Source organism: Drosophila mojavensis, unplaced genomic scaffold (genome assembly GCF_018153725.1).
Source record: "Drosophila mojavensis isolate 15081-1352.22 unplaced genomic scaffold, ASM1815372v1 contig_74, whole genome shotgun sequence".
Classification (NCBI taxonomy): Eukaryota; Metazoa; Arthropoda; class Insecta; order Diptera; family Drosophilidae; genus Drosophila; species Drosophila mojavensis.
This window is the reverse complement of record NW_025318899.1, coordinates 20,108,258-20,123,366: the sequence shown is the minus strand read 5'-3', so window position 1 is coordinate 20,123,366 and position 15,109 is coordinate 20,108,258. Positions and strand designations below refer to the sequence as shown.

Genomic DNA, 15,109 nt, shown 5'->3' with positions numbered 1-15,109 from the left:
TGTGAGCAAATTTTCTGTCAGCTTTTGTGTAGACTAATAATTAACTAAAACTAAGATAAGTAAAACATATATTTACTACAAATTTGCACTCTTGTTAGCACAAAAAATAATATTTAAAATAATCAAAATTAATAATTTAAATTTCGTTTATAATAGAGCTTTAATTAATTTAATGAATTACTTCTATGAAATTTATTATTTACTTATACTTCTGGCTAAAATTTTTACCCATAAGAAAAACTTGAATTTATCTATTTTATTAGCGTGGAGCTTTCAGCTATAAAACAGCTAAATAAGTCTATTTTGACTTACTTATAAAGAATATGTAATTCAATTATAATCCTACATATATTTATACTGGTTCCATTTATTTATTTATATACACAAATAAAATTGACGCATAAGCAAAATGTTGTTATAAAAATATGGAAGCCAGGGGTTCGCTTTATTATTATTTTACAATTAAATATATTTATAATAATAGCATAGAGTCCAACGAGTCGACTACAGTGCTGGGATCTGTGTCAGCAAGTTCTTCTGGCTATTAAAATCCATGTGTGTTGACTCAGCCTTGAGTTCTGAGTGGAGTTGTTTGTGGCACACAAAGCTGCTCCATTCATTCAATAATTGAAACTTGTGCATAGATCGAAAATATACGCTATACATACAATTGTATATACATACATATATATATATTTGTGTCTATATAGCAGGAAATGCAGCGTATGGCAACATTTTGAAATGTTCTTCATGTTTCTTGTTTTGTTTGTGCAAACAACTGCGGATGGAGGCACACACACACACAATGTGGCATGCTGCTGGATGATTTAGTAGGCGTTGCAACATGTGCCATATGCATGCAGCATGCCCATCCAGAGCGCACAACCACTTAAAATTTTAAAAGGCTGCCACAACAACAACAACACACATACAGAAATCAACTTTTTTTTGCCTTGATGCGCGGCGAACTTTTCGCGCCTGCTTTTCAAGCGTTGCTTAAGGTTTCCTTTTGGAGTGGGCTGCATGCCCCTGTCTCTCACTCTCTCACTCTCTCTCTCTCGCTCCCACACAAAGTCGGTTCAGCCTCATTGGGGGCAACGCATGCGCAAATTGTGCGCCGGCTGCTGCGGCAATAAATTCATAAAAAATCATTAAGCAGAATTTAAGATCCAAAAGCAAGCAACATGGGATCAAGAGAAAGACAGAGAGTGAGAGAGAGAGAGAGAGAGGGAAGAGGGAAGTGTTGGTGAGTTCGGAGGGGGTCTGCAGGCCAAGGGACAACTGAAAGCTGATGTCGCATTAATTTTAAGCTTAACCGCAGCATTGAACCTATAAATGGTATCTTAAGCGCCCGGCCAAACACTCACAAACACATAAATTGGGACCAGGCTTAATGCAAGTCCACATGAATATGGATGTGGCAAGGGGCAAGCGGCAAGTGGCAAGCGGCAAGCGGCAAGCGGCAAGCGGCAAACCAGGTGCAGCCATGAGATATACGAATCTTAGAGGTCTGCCCGACAATAATACGACTGGCATTTATTTATTGTTTATTGTAAGTGAACACGGACATTGGGGTGATAAAAAGCCGATGGCTATATCGCTAGAAGCCGAGAGGAAAAATGCCAAGCGTCTTGGCTCAAATGACTAAGAAATTGGAGAAAAAAAGCCAGCCACTTGATATAAGGAATAGAATTTAGAAGCGCGTGATAGAGTCATTCAGATATGACTAAGAGCATGTTAACATATATAGTATTACTTTAGGGATTGATGGAAGACAGTTATAAACTATCGAGCAAACTGTTTTCTAAAGACTTTGCTTTGTCTTAAAGCATCGAAAATTTATAAATATTTTAAATTATTTAATAAATAAATAATAATTATCATTATAAGAGCTGTAATTTTTATTTAGAAAATATATATTTATAATTATTATTAGTATTAATCAAGAAAAAATTAAACCACTAAATGGAAAAGAGTCTGCCAAATTCTAATAACAATTAAAAATATTTTGATTTATATTTTTTTATCATAATTAAACGGGAGCAAACGAATGTTAATTATAATATCATTAAACATAGTTTACATATTTGAAATACCAATTAATTATGCGTGACTAGTGTTATGCTATAGTGACTAAGGCCTTCAGTTTGTGAGCTTGAGTTAACTCATTATGGCATAGGAAGCCTTGATTTAAGTTTAAGCTCAACTGCTGGATATTTTTAAATGGTTATTCTAGATCACAGTATTTAACTATGCCAAAGACATATAACGTAGCTTCTTTTCTTATTTCAGAGCAAAACTGAACAAAAAAGTAATCAACAAAATTTTGCATGCTGCGCATGAACTCAGCTGAGAGACAACAAATGACACCACAAAAACTGAAACGAACCGAATCGAAGCGAAAAACACAAAATTATTTTAATTTTATGCTACATCTTGTGCATGTTTAAATACTCTAACTGAGGGTATTACGAGCTTTGGACGGGGTTTTAAAAAAAAGGTGAATTAGTTTAGTTAGTAATTTAATTTAACTCTAACCGAGGGCATTACGAGCTTTGTATGGGGGTTTAAAAAAAGGGGCTGAATAATTATAATTTAAGCAGTTTCACAATAAGAGTTAGTTTAGTTAGTAATTTAAAAACTGTTCAGCTGCATTTAAAATTTTTGTAGGCAAAACTATAATAATTGGATAGGATATTTTACTGTTATATACAATTTAGATTAAATATTTTAATTATATAAAAATAATATAATGAAATAATACAAAAACAAACAAAAAATCATCTCTATATTAAATATATAAAAAAATCATAATAATTGGCATAGAATAAATTTTTTACAAGTTTGTTTTATCATATTTATTTTTTGTTAGAGTATAACATATTCGTTAATTATAGTTTGTTTATTTTATTTATTTATTTATTTATTTTTTTTTTTTTTTTTTTTTTGTAGTTTGCACATCATCTTCAGGCGTCAACAGTATTTAGCTTATAAGAGTTGACAGACCAAATGAGCAAAGAATTCAGCGTAGGGTGTGGCAAAATATGCGCTGCTTGCAGAAACTGAAACAGAAACTGAAACTGAAACAACAACAAAATAAACAAAAACAAAAAACAGAGCCAGCCAAACAGATACAGACACAAGATACAGATACAAGATACAAGATATGGCTATATGGCTATATGGCTATAGAGTTATGTGCTTGTGAGCATATGAGAAATTTATGTGACACTCGCATTGGAAATTAACAGCGGACTGCTTCAAATTAATGTTGACACTTGTTGGCTTTGCATGTCGCTCGTTTCACTGCTGCAAATAACTCATTAGACGGGCCAAAGTCAGCTCAAGGCTATATCCATAGGGGTATTCCAGGCCAAAACTCTGTCGACTTGCAGTCTTTAGTTTAATAATTGTTTTTTTTTTTTTTTTTTTTTTTTTTTGTTGTCTCATTTATTTTCTTACACTCTTCTTTTTGCTTCAGCTGCCCGCAGCTTAACCCTTTTCGCAGCAACAGCAGCAGACTCTGTGCGCTGAAACAAAACAGAATCTCATTGTTGATGAATCTCTTCAGTGTCCCCCTTTCAACAGCAGCCTCACTGCCCCCCACTTCATCTCCTTCATTTTACTTGTGCAGAGAACTTGAACTTATCGACATGTCTATATCTATATTTCTCAGCTTCTTCTTCTTCTTCTTCTCTGCTCACAGTTGTTGGGCCTGTTTCTGCCGGCTCCGTTCTGCAATCCGTTTTCCCTGCTAAGAACTATGAAACTTGCTAAAGCTCAAGTTTCTTAGAGATTTATACTCTAGGTGTAGAGAAATTACTTGATACATGATTAAGATTTATAAATAACTCGCTGTAAATCAAGCTGTTGTATCATAATTCAAATAAGGCAACTATGGGTAAAGTATTATTTAGATGCAGTTCTTGGTAGACAAGTCATTAAGATGCTGTATTAAATAGCTGAGCAATGAAGATCCGGGTTCCAGCAGCAAAAAGTATCGAGTTGTTAGTTTATAACTATTCTACATTAATGTATGAAATTCTTATTCAATTGTATATTTATAAGTAATAATAGCCACAATCAACAGTCTGACTTTATATACGCTATAAATTTCCATTTTTAATTAAAGGATAATTTATTTTAAGAGCAAAAAACTCTCTTATATATTATAATATATATAATTTTACATTTATACTTTTCCTTTTTTTGGCATAAATAATACACTTTATGCGGAATATAAATTAATTTAAGATTTTAAATTAAGAATTTTTGTTGTACGTTTTGAACTATCCTTAACAATTAGATAACAATTGAGATCTACGTTAACTTTCGTAAACTAAAAATGTGCAACTGAATTGCTTCTTGTTATATATAATATGTAATATATTACTTATTATATTATATGATTAAGCCTTTAAGTATTAAAAATCAATCTGCCCCAACCCACAACATAAGCTTAATTATAATCTGATTCTGAGCCCAGAAATATCTATTTTTGTTGTTAATTCAATTTATTTACTGTTGACATTGATGTTCTTTACGTGCTGCAAGCTCCGCTTAACTTTTCTTGTTCAGGTCTCTGCTTTCTAGTTTTGCGCCATGCCCAAATGCCTTGAATGGGATACCCAATGCCCAATCCGCTCAAGTCATAACACGCATTAGTTTATCTGCTCGCTGGCTGGTTAACATTACAGCACTTGAGTTAAAGCAGGCTTTAGGCTGCCTGGTTGCCTGGTTGCCTGTTGCCGGCCCGCTGCCATGGATCAACAGCCACTCTTCGCCTCAGCCGTGGACCACATGTGGTGTTTGTTGTGCACACACACACACAGACACATATACATATATATAGATAACACTTTTGCGGATTTCTCTTCATGTTCTGGCAAATGTTTGCCATTTGACAACAGCAGCAGCCGCAGCAGCTCTAACTCGAGCTCGGACTCAGTCTGCGGCTCTGGTGTTTTCTCCAATCGTTGCTGCTGATCTTTGGGCTTTCGAGGCTCGGCAACATTTCTATTATTTATACCAGTTGAGCAAGAGCAACAGCCAACAGTTTCGATGCTCTTACACTTTTCACACTTTCCATGTAGCAATTAAATATATAATTTGTTTAACTTGTTTTGTGTCAAAACTCATGAAAATACATCATAATAATAATGTTATTCAAGGAGCGATGTGATGCTACATAGCTGAATCCGATTAATATAGGTGCAAAAGAGTTTTGCTTCAGATTTAACACTTGATATCGAGAAACCAGTTGGGAATTTTACAAAAATTCAGCTTGCTGCCACTTAAGGGCAGTTCTAGGCTAGACTTTAACTTCCGACAGCAGACCTTCACAGAGATATGTCTCTCTATATATGTAACTGGTTATCGAGTAGATCTTGAGAGCTCTTTTTGCTCGGCTGGGCACGAATTTGATTGAAAGGCAAATAAGCTGCCGTTTTAATGAAACAACAACAAACAACAACAACCCGGGGGATCTCAAGCAAATGAAAATCCATTTGATGACGATGACAGCGACAACAACAACAGCAACAACAATGCGAATAAATCATTTGCGTAGACAGCAAATGCAAATCTTTGCAGATTAACACAAAAACAATGCCGCATGTATAAATAAACGAACAGACAGCTGAAAATAAAATTAAAACCTAAACCTGTCAAATACACGCTATCGAATAGATAAGCGACGTCAGCTCGACCGCCTATCGTATATCGAATATGGTATACACTGAGCACTCAGCTCCGCTCTAAGCTTTGACCGCATCTCATCTGAGTGCGTTTCCACTGTTCGTGCTAGTTATGTGCATGCGTGCTTGTGTATGTGTGTGTGTGTGTGTGTGTGTGTGTGAATATTTGTTTTAATTAAATGCCAATCGATGTACGTAATTGCAGGCACATTAGGCAAAACTATCGCTATGGCTAAAATGCGAGACGTGAGTATTATCTGCCTTAATTGAAATCAAAGCTGACATTAATTGACTAAACCGATAAGCTGGCAGTTGAAAGTTGTTTTTGTCTTTACCCGTAAACCTATCCATGTAACTGTAGGCTTCACATACTCTCACATATGCTTGCATGCAAGCATCTAAATATACATATAATTGAATAACAAATGTTGTGCATCAAAATAAATATTGCAATGCAATGGATATTATTGTACCCATTGTAAAATACCCTATAAATTTGGTACATGTAAATCGAAACAAAATATTTACCATTAAAAATATAATGGAAAATTTCTTTCATACATATGTATTTTCAAAAAAAAAGAAATAATAAAAAAATAAAAATTTAATTGCAATTTTAACTGTTTATGTTATATATTTTTATTCATCCGCTACAAAATTATCTATAAATATCTAGTAAATAAAATATGTTGATCTTTATGAATAACTCAGCTGCAGCTGACGTCAATTTTCAATGCGAAACGGACACAAAAATAAACCAAATACACAAAATCTGATGTTATTAAAATTAAAAATTTTTATAATTACAGTAATTACCATTATTATTGTTATTATCACAACAACAGAAAAAATAAAATAAGGAAAAATATCTGCAAATCGCGTTGCCTTGACTTCATATTGATAGCTGCCAATAATTTGGCAAAACCGCCAAAAGCTAAGGTCTCCCCCTAAAAAAATATGATCTTAACATTTGCATTTCAGCCACAAAATTTTGCAATTGAAGGTCGCTCATACAAATACAGCTCTGTGAATGTACAAATAATAGAAATATATATATATTTTCGTTATGGTAATTAAATGCGGCACAAAATAACAAAAGCTTCGTGTTGATCTAAGCTTAAAAAGTCAGGTTCAACTTGAGAGCAGTAAAACAACAAATGTTACTAAAGGTCAATGGATATGGTTTATCTTGAACTATTTCCTATGGGGCGTTGCTGAATACCTACAAAGTCAGCAGATATTATATGAACATATGGTTTAAGCTCAACAAAGCTAGGGATATAAAAATAAATAAATAAATACTGTTATATTAAAATTGAAGAAAACAAGTATATTTTGCATGAAAAGCATTTATTTAAAAATGCAAAACACTTAAATGCTTATTTTATATCTCTTTCTGTCAGATTCCTGACGTCAAGTGCTCCACACATCCCACACACAAAGGCATATTTGTTCATTTGAATCAATATTCGTTTCGTGCTGCTTTGTAAATTAATCAAAATTGTAATTAATTGGCAAAATTGCATATATTGAATAATGCACTTTACGGCTTACAACGATTTATAATGCTTTGCATTTGCCGATGCAAATCGCTGTCGCCAACGTGCAAATTGTCTATCGAATAATGCCACCGGGTATTCAAGTCAAGCTTAGCGTATGCGTTTGTGTGTGAGTGTATATGAGAGAGTGAGTGTGTGTGTGTGTGGGTTGCAATTAGAAGGTCGCTTGCGCGCGCTTGGTCTATAAATTCCAAATTGCCATTAAGCTGCCTTTTGAATGGGCCATTAAGCTCTGTTTCCACCGTAGAACAATTGAATAATGAAATTTTATTCTGCAAACAATTCAAATTTATGTTCAAACTGGCGAAGTTAGTCTGAGCTGTAGACAGTGAAAAAAGTTGTTTAAATTTAAGTTTACGACTCTCAGAGTGCGTCATTATTTACACGATAGTATTATTATTATCTCAGCATGCAATCGTGGCGTGCAATTAGAAAATTTATCGATTTTCAAATAGTTGCTATTCATGTATAAAATCTATCATTTATGCCCATCTCTATGATGCTGCTGTTTCCGCTCCCTCCCTCTCTCTCACACTCTTACACACATGCACACTATCCAGCAGAGCCGATGCCCATCTGTTTGTTTGCTCGTGCATGCAACAACATTTCATGCAAGAATTCTCAAACCTGAGTTCGTGCTCTTGGCCAGATGCACTCATTAATGCATAATTGTACACAATTAACTGTGAGCCAACTGCGAGGCAGATTAGCCCACGGGGCAGGGGCGCAATCGCTGAGCTAATGGCGATGCGGGAAATTGCCAATCAATGTGAATATTGCAACAATTTGCCCAGACCCCAAAAGCCGCAACAAAAAAACTTTCAGATAACTGCAGATACACGAGCAATTGTTTGTAATCGATATCTGTGAGTACAAATATGTATTCGAGTACGAGTAGAAGTACGTGTACTCGGACTGAGTACCCACTCAGCCAGGTACTTGTATTTGCTCTGGTTTTCTTTTTCTTTTTTATTTGTAGTCTTTTATGTCGCCACAAAATGCAACGCGTGAGCGATTTTCCTTGCAACGTTGTTTGTTTAAACTTTTAACGCTTTTCAGCTTGACTCGATTTTGGGGCGTTTGCAATACGAGCAACAACAACAACAACAGCAGCAGTGAGAGCCATAGCAATAACACGACGTTGAACTCGTTTTCCCACGTTGGAAATTCTTCAATTTGCATGCCACAAATGCGCAATCACAACTGACACCTTTTCAGATGTCGATAGATACACGAACTACACTCACTTCAGATACTCGTATTTGTGTCAAGTATTTTATTATTTTGCTGAAAAGTTGATTTTCTTCAGAGCTAAGGGGCGTGTATTAAAGACATTGGAGATCAATTGAACATGCTCTGAAAACAGAGTATAATTAAAGACGGTCTTTAAGGATGACCCTCGTTAAATAAAGAAATTCAAATTTTAGATTTCCCGTAAGCTTTAATCACTCTACTATGAATTTGAATATCTACTATATAAATATTAGAAATCAAGATTATATACAGGTATAGAAAATAATCCCACGTTCCCAAAAACAAAACAAAATATATGCTTACATTGAATAACTACAAAGAAAGCAAAATATAATTAAGAAAACAACAGTCCACAATCTCTAATTTGGGGACATGCCTAAGCTGTAATCGAAAATTGGCAAAAATGGTACGGATGTTATAAATAAACAAAAAACAACATAAATACGTTTAAGTACATCGAAAAAGCGTGTGACAAAAGTGTAGAAAACAAAAAATCATTGCGAATAAAATAAACAAAGCACAAAACAAAATTCATACAAGAAATTTGACCCAAATTTTGTATGTCGAAATTTGTTAGACAGTTTATGAATGGGAAAATAATTTCAGATGTTTAAAGATACGCAATGTTCATTTGAGTCAGTGAATTTAATTGTATAATAGTTCCGTTAGCACGACTGGTTCAACTGGTTCACTCCCTCGCGTGCCGCTGCTCTTTCCGGCTAAAACGAAATCCGTGTCAAAATGGTTTTCAAAGTCAAAGTCAAAACCGGACCTGCCCATCACATGAATATTTAAGCCAAAAATCGCTGTTTAATTTTATTCAAATTTAAATGCGCTACTTAATTACAGCGCTTGAATTTACGTGTTCAATCTGGACGTTACTGAAGAGATTCAATGAAAACACGAGTTCAATCAACTCCGCAACTTCAAAATCCATTAATCCATAGATAAACAACGGCAAAAACAAGCAACTTAAGCTATATCACTGACACTATGATAAATGCGCCTCGACTCATTAAATCAAACCAAAAGTTTTTTTTTTTTTTTTGCCAGCTTATTTTTTTTTCCACAAATATTGTTTTTATTTTTAGTGAGAGTGGCCGTGGCTTTTGAATTTTTAGCTCTTTGTCGTGTGGCATAGGCAAAACATGTTTTGTGTTAATTAGCCTCTTTTCACAGCTTTTATTTGTACGTTTCTTCTTCTCTTTCTGTGCAAAAAAAAAAAAAAAAAAAATCATAATTAAGCTGTACATCCCGTTCGTTGGAAAATTGTTGATTCCATTTGCGCTTTAATCTCATTTGGTGTAATGTATTTGCGGATCACAAGAGATTTATTATCATGTGTGCTTTATACTTATATATAGACAAATATGCTTGTTTATGGTTATTTTTGGGTTTTTGGCAAGAAACTAACCCCGACATAATAATACTTATAATACTTATTAATGGGTTCCATTCGAAGGTTGATTTACCGACTCTAAACAAATGTAGGTTATGGCATTTGCTAAAATAATTGGATTATTGTTGAGGATTAATTTAGAAACTTGTCTTTCATAAATAAGTATGTGGAATAAGATATAGTTTATTGACTTGCAAATCTTTGATGTTTTAAGGGGGAGAGAGAGATATATGAATATGAATATTTAATGATCAAGATAACATTCGAGAAATTTAATATTAATGGGGAATCACAAACCATAGATTTTTAGCCCCGATCTGTAGTAACCATATCTCTAGAATTTAAATGGAGTGAACCAGCTCGTTTCAGGTAGTTATTCATGGTGAACCAATTTTGTGGTATAGCTTTGCACTCGTTTCGCTTTTTATCTAATTCGACTCATAGGTGAAAGATCAATGAATTCACTAAGGATCAAGGCTTGAACTATTTTCATTAAGAACTGAAGCTGTCATTAAGCACCGAAAATAAGTGATTTTGTCTATGCTTCATTTGCATTATTGAATAGATCACCTGAACTAATAAGTTTAAGTTGAAGCAACATTTTGCTTATGACTTTCAATTATGCTTCTAACGTATATAGAGTCATCAATGCGCATTTGTAAATCTTAAAATAATATCAATATTATGTTCTTTCCCTCTACATAAATGTATTTTGCACATTGAATATAGCATACTTCTGGGTATATTTGATTTTTGAAGAAGAGGAGAATTTATTTTTATGAGTGGTACGTGCTCTTCTGCTGGTTCTTGCGCTGTGAACCAGTTTTGTGACGTTGTCTGATTTCTGCGAATCGTTTAAGTTGCATATACATATTTAAACGCTGTCAGATAACTCAGCTGCTCGTTGCACTGTTGCACATTTCAATTGGCTGCCGCCGCGCAAAGCATTTGCGAAACTGCCCGACGTCTATGTGTGTATGTGAAGTGGACAGTTTATGTCATTAGCAAACGAACGTGCGGAAGGCCTCCGAAACTCCAGTTGGACTCGTCTGGCGCATTGATTTATTAGGTACTATATGTGGCAGGCTCATGCTAAACTATATATGTAAGTATGTGCACACATACATATATTACATAACCGCCAACAGTATGTACCGTTACTTGCCTTGTTAATGAGCACACATCTCAGCTTAACAGAGGGAGAAAGAGAGAGAGAGGGACAGGGAGGGAGAGACAATTGCTCATCTGTGGGCCAAGCACGTAAGCAGCTATCTCGCTCGCTCCAGTGGCGACCCCGGGAGGAACAGACCAGACCCAGAAGCACAAAGAAATGTGCATATTAAGATAAGAATGTAATGGTCAGACGCAGCAGATCAACAGCCGGACAGCCGGACAGCCGGGCAGACCGACGACAGTGGCCGCCAAAAGTTTACGGCCAAGGAATGCCAACAGTTTCAGTTTCGGGCATGTACCATGTACAACATGCACTCACAACTTGCAACTGGTTCGCGGTTCGTGGCGGGAGGAGGTGGAGAGAGGCAGATTCTAGGCTTTGTCTGAGTCGTCAGTCTGGTTTCTGTATCTTTTTTTTTTCTACTTTATTATTTTTCGTATGGCATCGCCTTAAGCTCTGAAATGGGTCAATTTAGTGACAAGCGATGGCGTTGCGATCCAATGCCACTCTACAAGACATAGTCTACCATCTAACAACTAACAACTAACAGCTAACAGCGGACAGCGACAAGCTTCTCTCGTTGCTGCATCTTGCACAGACTTGACACATAATAATCACTGTAAATGGACTTTCTTTTATCTGCGTTCAGGAATTTTTAGAGCTACAATGGCCAGTAGTTAGGACTATGTTTAAAAGTAGAAATAGAAGAGAGTTTGATTCTTTAATAATTATAGCTCTTAGTTAAAATTTATCTTTTTGATAAAAATTAGATTTATAAACAATAGTATAATAATTTTTAATTAATAATAAAATATTCATATTTTGTATTCATATCAAGCCTGTAGGATTTTAAGAAAACTCTCGATTATTGGAAACACTGAAATTTATTTCTATTAAACTTTCCTAGATTTGTTCTATTCTTTCAAATTAATTATAATATACATTTAAAAATATGAACAAAACCTATTTGTGAATTTGTAGTTTTTTTTTTAATAATCTTTCCTATGTCAAATGTTAATCACTTATACTCGAATCATCAGTTTCCTCCATAAATTTTATACAACTTCCTGAAAACACAAGTTTTTATCGAAAATAAAATGTATATATATATAGTATATATACTCATATATACACACATATGTACATTTAAAAGTACTCAGCTATGGAGAAATTATGTAGTGGACTCCACGTTCGCTAAGATAAGAAAAACACTAAAGATACTAGTTTTATCATGGCAGATTTTATGCTGGAATTATGGTTTATTTATAGGTAATTTTACATTAGGTAGGCGTAACAAAAGAAAAACTTTGTTAAACTATCTGTATATTTTATCTACCATGTTATATTGTAACCATCCACCCACAGCTTTGCACTCGGACTTTGTTGTAATCAATTAAGTTGGAGAATTATGGAATTGTCGAGGGCAATGTCGGTTGGCATTGTTTGGCGTGGGCGGAGAGTGACCGGAGTGCATTGATATACATAGCTTTCCCAGCTACGATGTATATTTTATTGCATTGCTTTTGGGGTAGAGCAAGAGGCGGAAACTTCAAGGCGTAAATAAATTAGAGCAACATGACCAGCAACTGAATGGCTTAACTTATCAATCGAACAATTATATTTGGTACCCAGTGCCCGGCTTGGTCTGGCATGGCCAAAAAAAAAAAAAAAGGTTTCCAAGCGACCCACTCGCGTTGGCTAGCACGCAAACGAGTCACGAATCTGAGAGACTCTAGAGCATAAGATTGGCCCAGCTGCTTAAGCAAAAAGATGATGCCAAGCCAAACGCCTGTTGCTTATTAATATAACCCACTTTTATGCTCGTGCCGCAGTTCAATAACAAATTTGGAGTCTATAAAATGAAAGGATAACATTTGAGAAGAGAGTTATCAAATTAATGCAATCAATTGCAGTCGCTTTTCCAAAATATGAAATATGAGAGAGTCAAAATGTTAATTAGATAGATAAGATGAGCTGTTAAAACTATGCAGCCTTAGCTTTCCATTTAACAGGATGGATAAAGTGAGAGATTTTAACTGTAATGATGATTGTATATTATGGAAATATATATGCATATGTAAGTATGGTAGACATTTCTTTTAATAATATATATTCCTCAAAATTTAACGAACAGTTTCTAATCAAACAAAAACGATCTATAGAAATTATTGAACATGACTCTGGTTCAGGGCTCATGGCTAACGATTCATCATACATCAAGTTCGATTCTGTTTGCTAGGTCAGGTTTACGCTACTCTTATTGCATACACAATATGAAAACGCTGTATGCCATATGAACTGGTGGCGGGAAATATTCGATATAGTTATATCAATTTATGTAAAAAAATTCGATTCGATTTGTCAACTGATTTTTGTTATAAGAAAATAATAATATAAATTTAACTTATTTAACTTACCTATCGTAATTCCTGTAAAGCTTTGTTAGTTTTTACACAGCAATAATATTAACAGTTATCCAAGAAGTAAAGTTACTTTCTTTGCACAGCCACAAAAAGTTGAGTTGAATATATTAATATTCTTTGCTTGTTATTGACAACTTTTATTTATGCGTAAAGGTGCTGAATTGGTGTTATTAAATCTTTGATAGACAGTTGTTATACACTATTAATATTTTATAGATTTAAATGCTTGTCAAATTCACAACAAAAGGAAAAATTTGCACATAAATATGCCACGACGAGCGCGTCAAAAACGAACGAGCCTGAAACCTCGACTGAACCTGAGCCGGAGCTAAGCTTCAAACTTTGAGCGCGCGAGTGAACACAAACAAACACACATACGTTCGTTCAGTCGCTCTTTTACTCTCTTGACTTCTCTCTCATTTTCTACTTTGTTGCGCTTGTTTGTCATTGTATTTGTGTATGTGTGTATGTATGTGTGGGAGTGTAAAACCAGTTTGCTTGAGTTTAACTGCTTGCCACATGTGGCAAATGTGTTTGTTTGCTTGTTGCGCTTGCCTTGCCGATCTACCCCTTTTTTTGTCTCACTCTCTCCCTCTCTCTCATACTTTTCTGTATTGCGATCTCTTGCTTACGTTTACGCTCTGCACGTTTTATACAGCCTTTGCCAGCAACTTTTTAAATTAAAAGCCAACAGGCGACGTTTTTTCAATTCTTTTTCTTTTCGTCGTTTTCTGCTTCTGCTTCTGCTTCTTTTCTTCTACTTTGTTTGTCACATAATCAAAACAAACGCGCGTTTTGATCACGATGCGTTCTTTGCTTTTGTTTTTATTCCGACTTCTGGTTGTGCCTGTCGCTGTTGTTGTTGTTGCCAACGTCTCTCGTTCTTTCGTTGCGTTTTGTGCCTACGCTGCTGCTCATTAACTTTTTACAGCTACTGTTTCTTCTCTCTTCATACGAAGTACGTAATTAATTTGATGGCCCCGAATTGTTAGAGGAGCGCGCATAGCCGCCCAGATAAGCCCCCAACCTCCAAATCCAACGTGCCGCGCTCCAAGCGAGGCAGTCGTAAATTGCCTTGCGTCAAATCAAATTAGTTTCAGAGTTCAATCTGTCCATCCCAGCGAGCATTCGCAGTTGATTTTTGTGTATGCTCAGCAGAGTCTTTATTGTGGTTATCTCTGGGACTTTGTGTTTTTGTCTACAGCTTGACCTTACCGAGATCTGTTGGTCATTTAAAGATTCTTCTTTACAGTTAGATGCATAACTTGATAACGGTTAACGAATTAATCGTTTTGAAATTGTAATTTTAGTTTGTTTACATACAAATTGTATGTTATTTTATAAACTTTTTTCCATATCCGATTGTAATTTTAGTTTGCTTACATACAAATTTCATTTTTTGTAACCTTTTTCCCTTCTCCGATAATGCCGAATGTTCCTTTGCCAGATGCTCCCAGCTCGCAATTCTAATGCACAGTTAGTGTGTGTGAGTGTACATCCATATATGCATGTGTATGTAGAGTAGGTACGTTTGTGCCACATTTATGTAGATTTTGTTTGGTTTAAGTAAACATATCTTATCTAGTGGTGCCGCCCACACACAC

General features: G+C 35.1%; 1 protein-coding gene across 1 annotated transcript in view; it reads right to left on the bottom strand.

Moving 5' to 3' along the window:
• The window catches only part of LOC6583087 (semaphorin-5A), a 45,618-nt gene extending 31,675 nt beyond the window's left edge, over positions 1-13,943 (bottom strand). The window contains exon 1 of the mRNA XM_015162731.3: positions 13,500-13,943. The gene's annotated coding sequence lies outside the window, so the exon portion shown is untranslated. The remainder of the gene's footprint in view (positions 1-13,499) is intronic.
• Between the last annotated feature and the right edge of the window lie 1,166 nt (positions 13,944-15,109).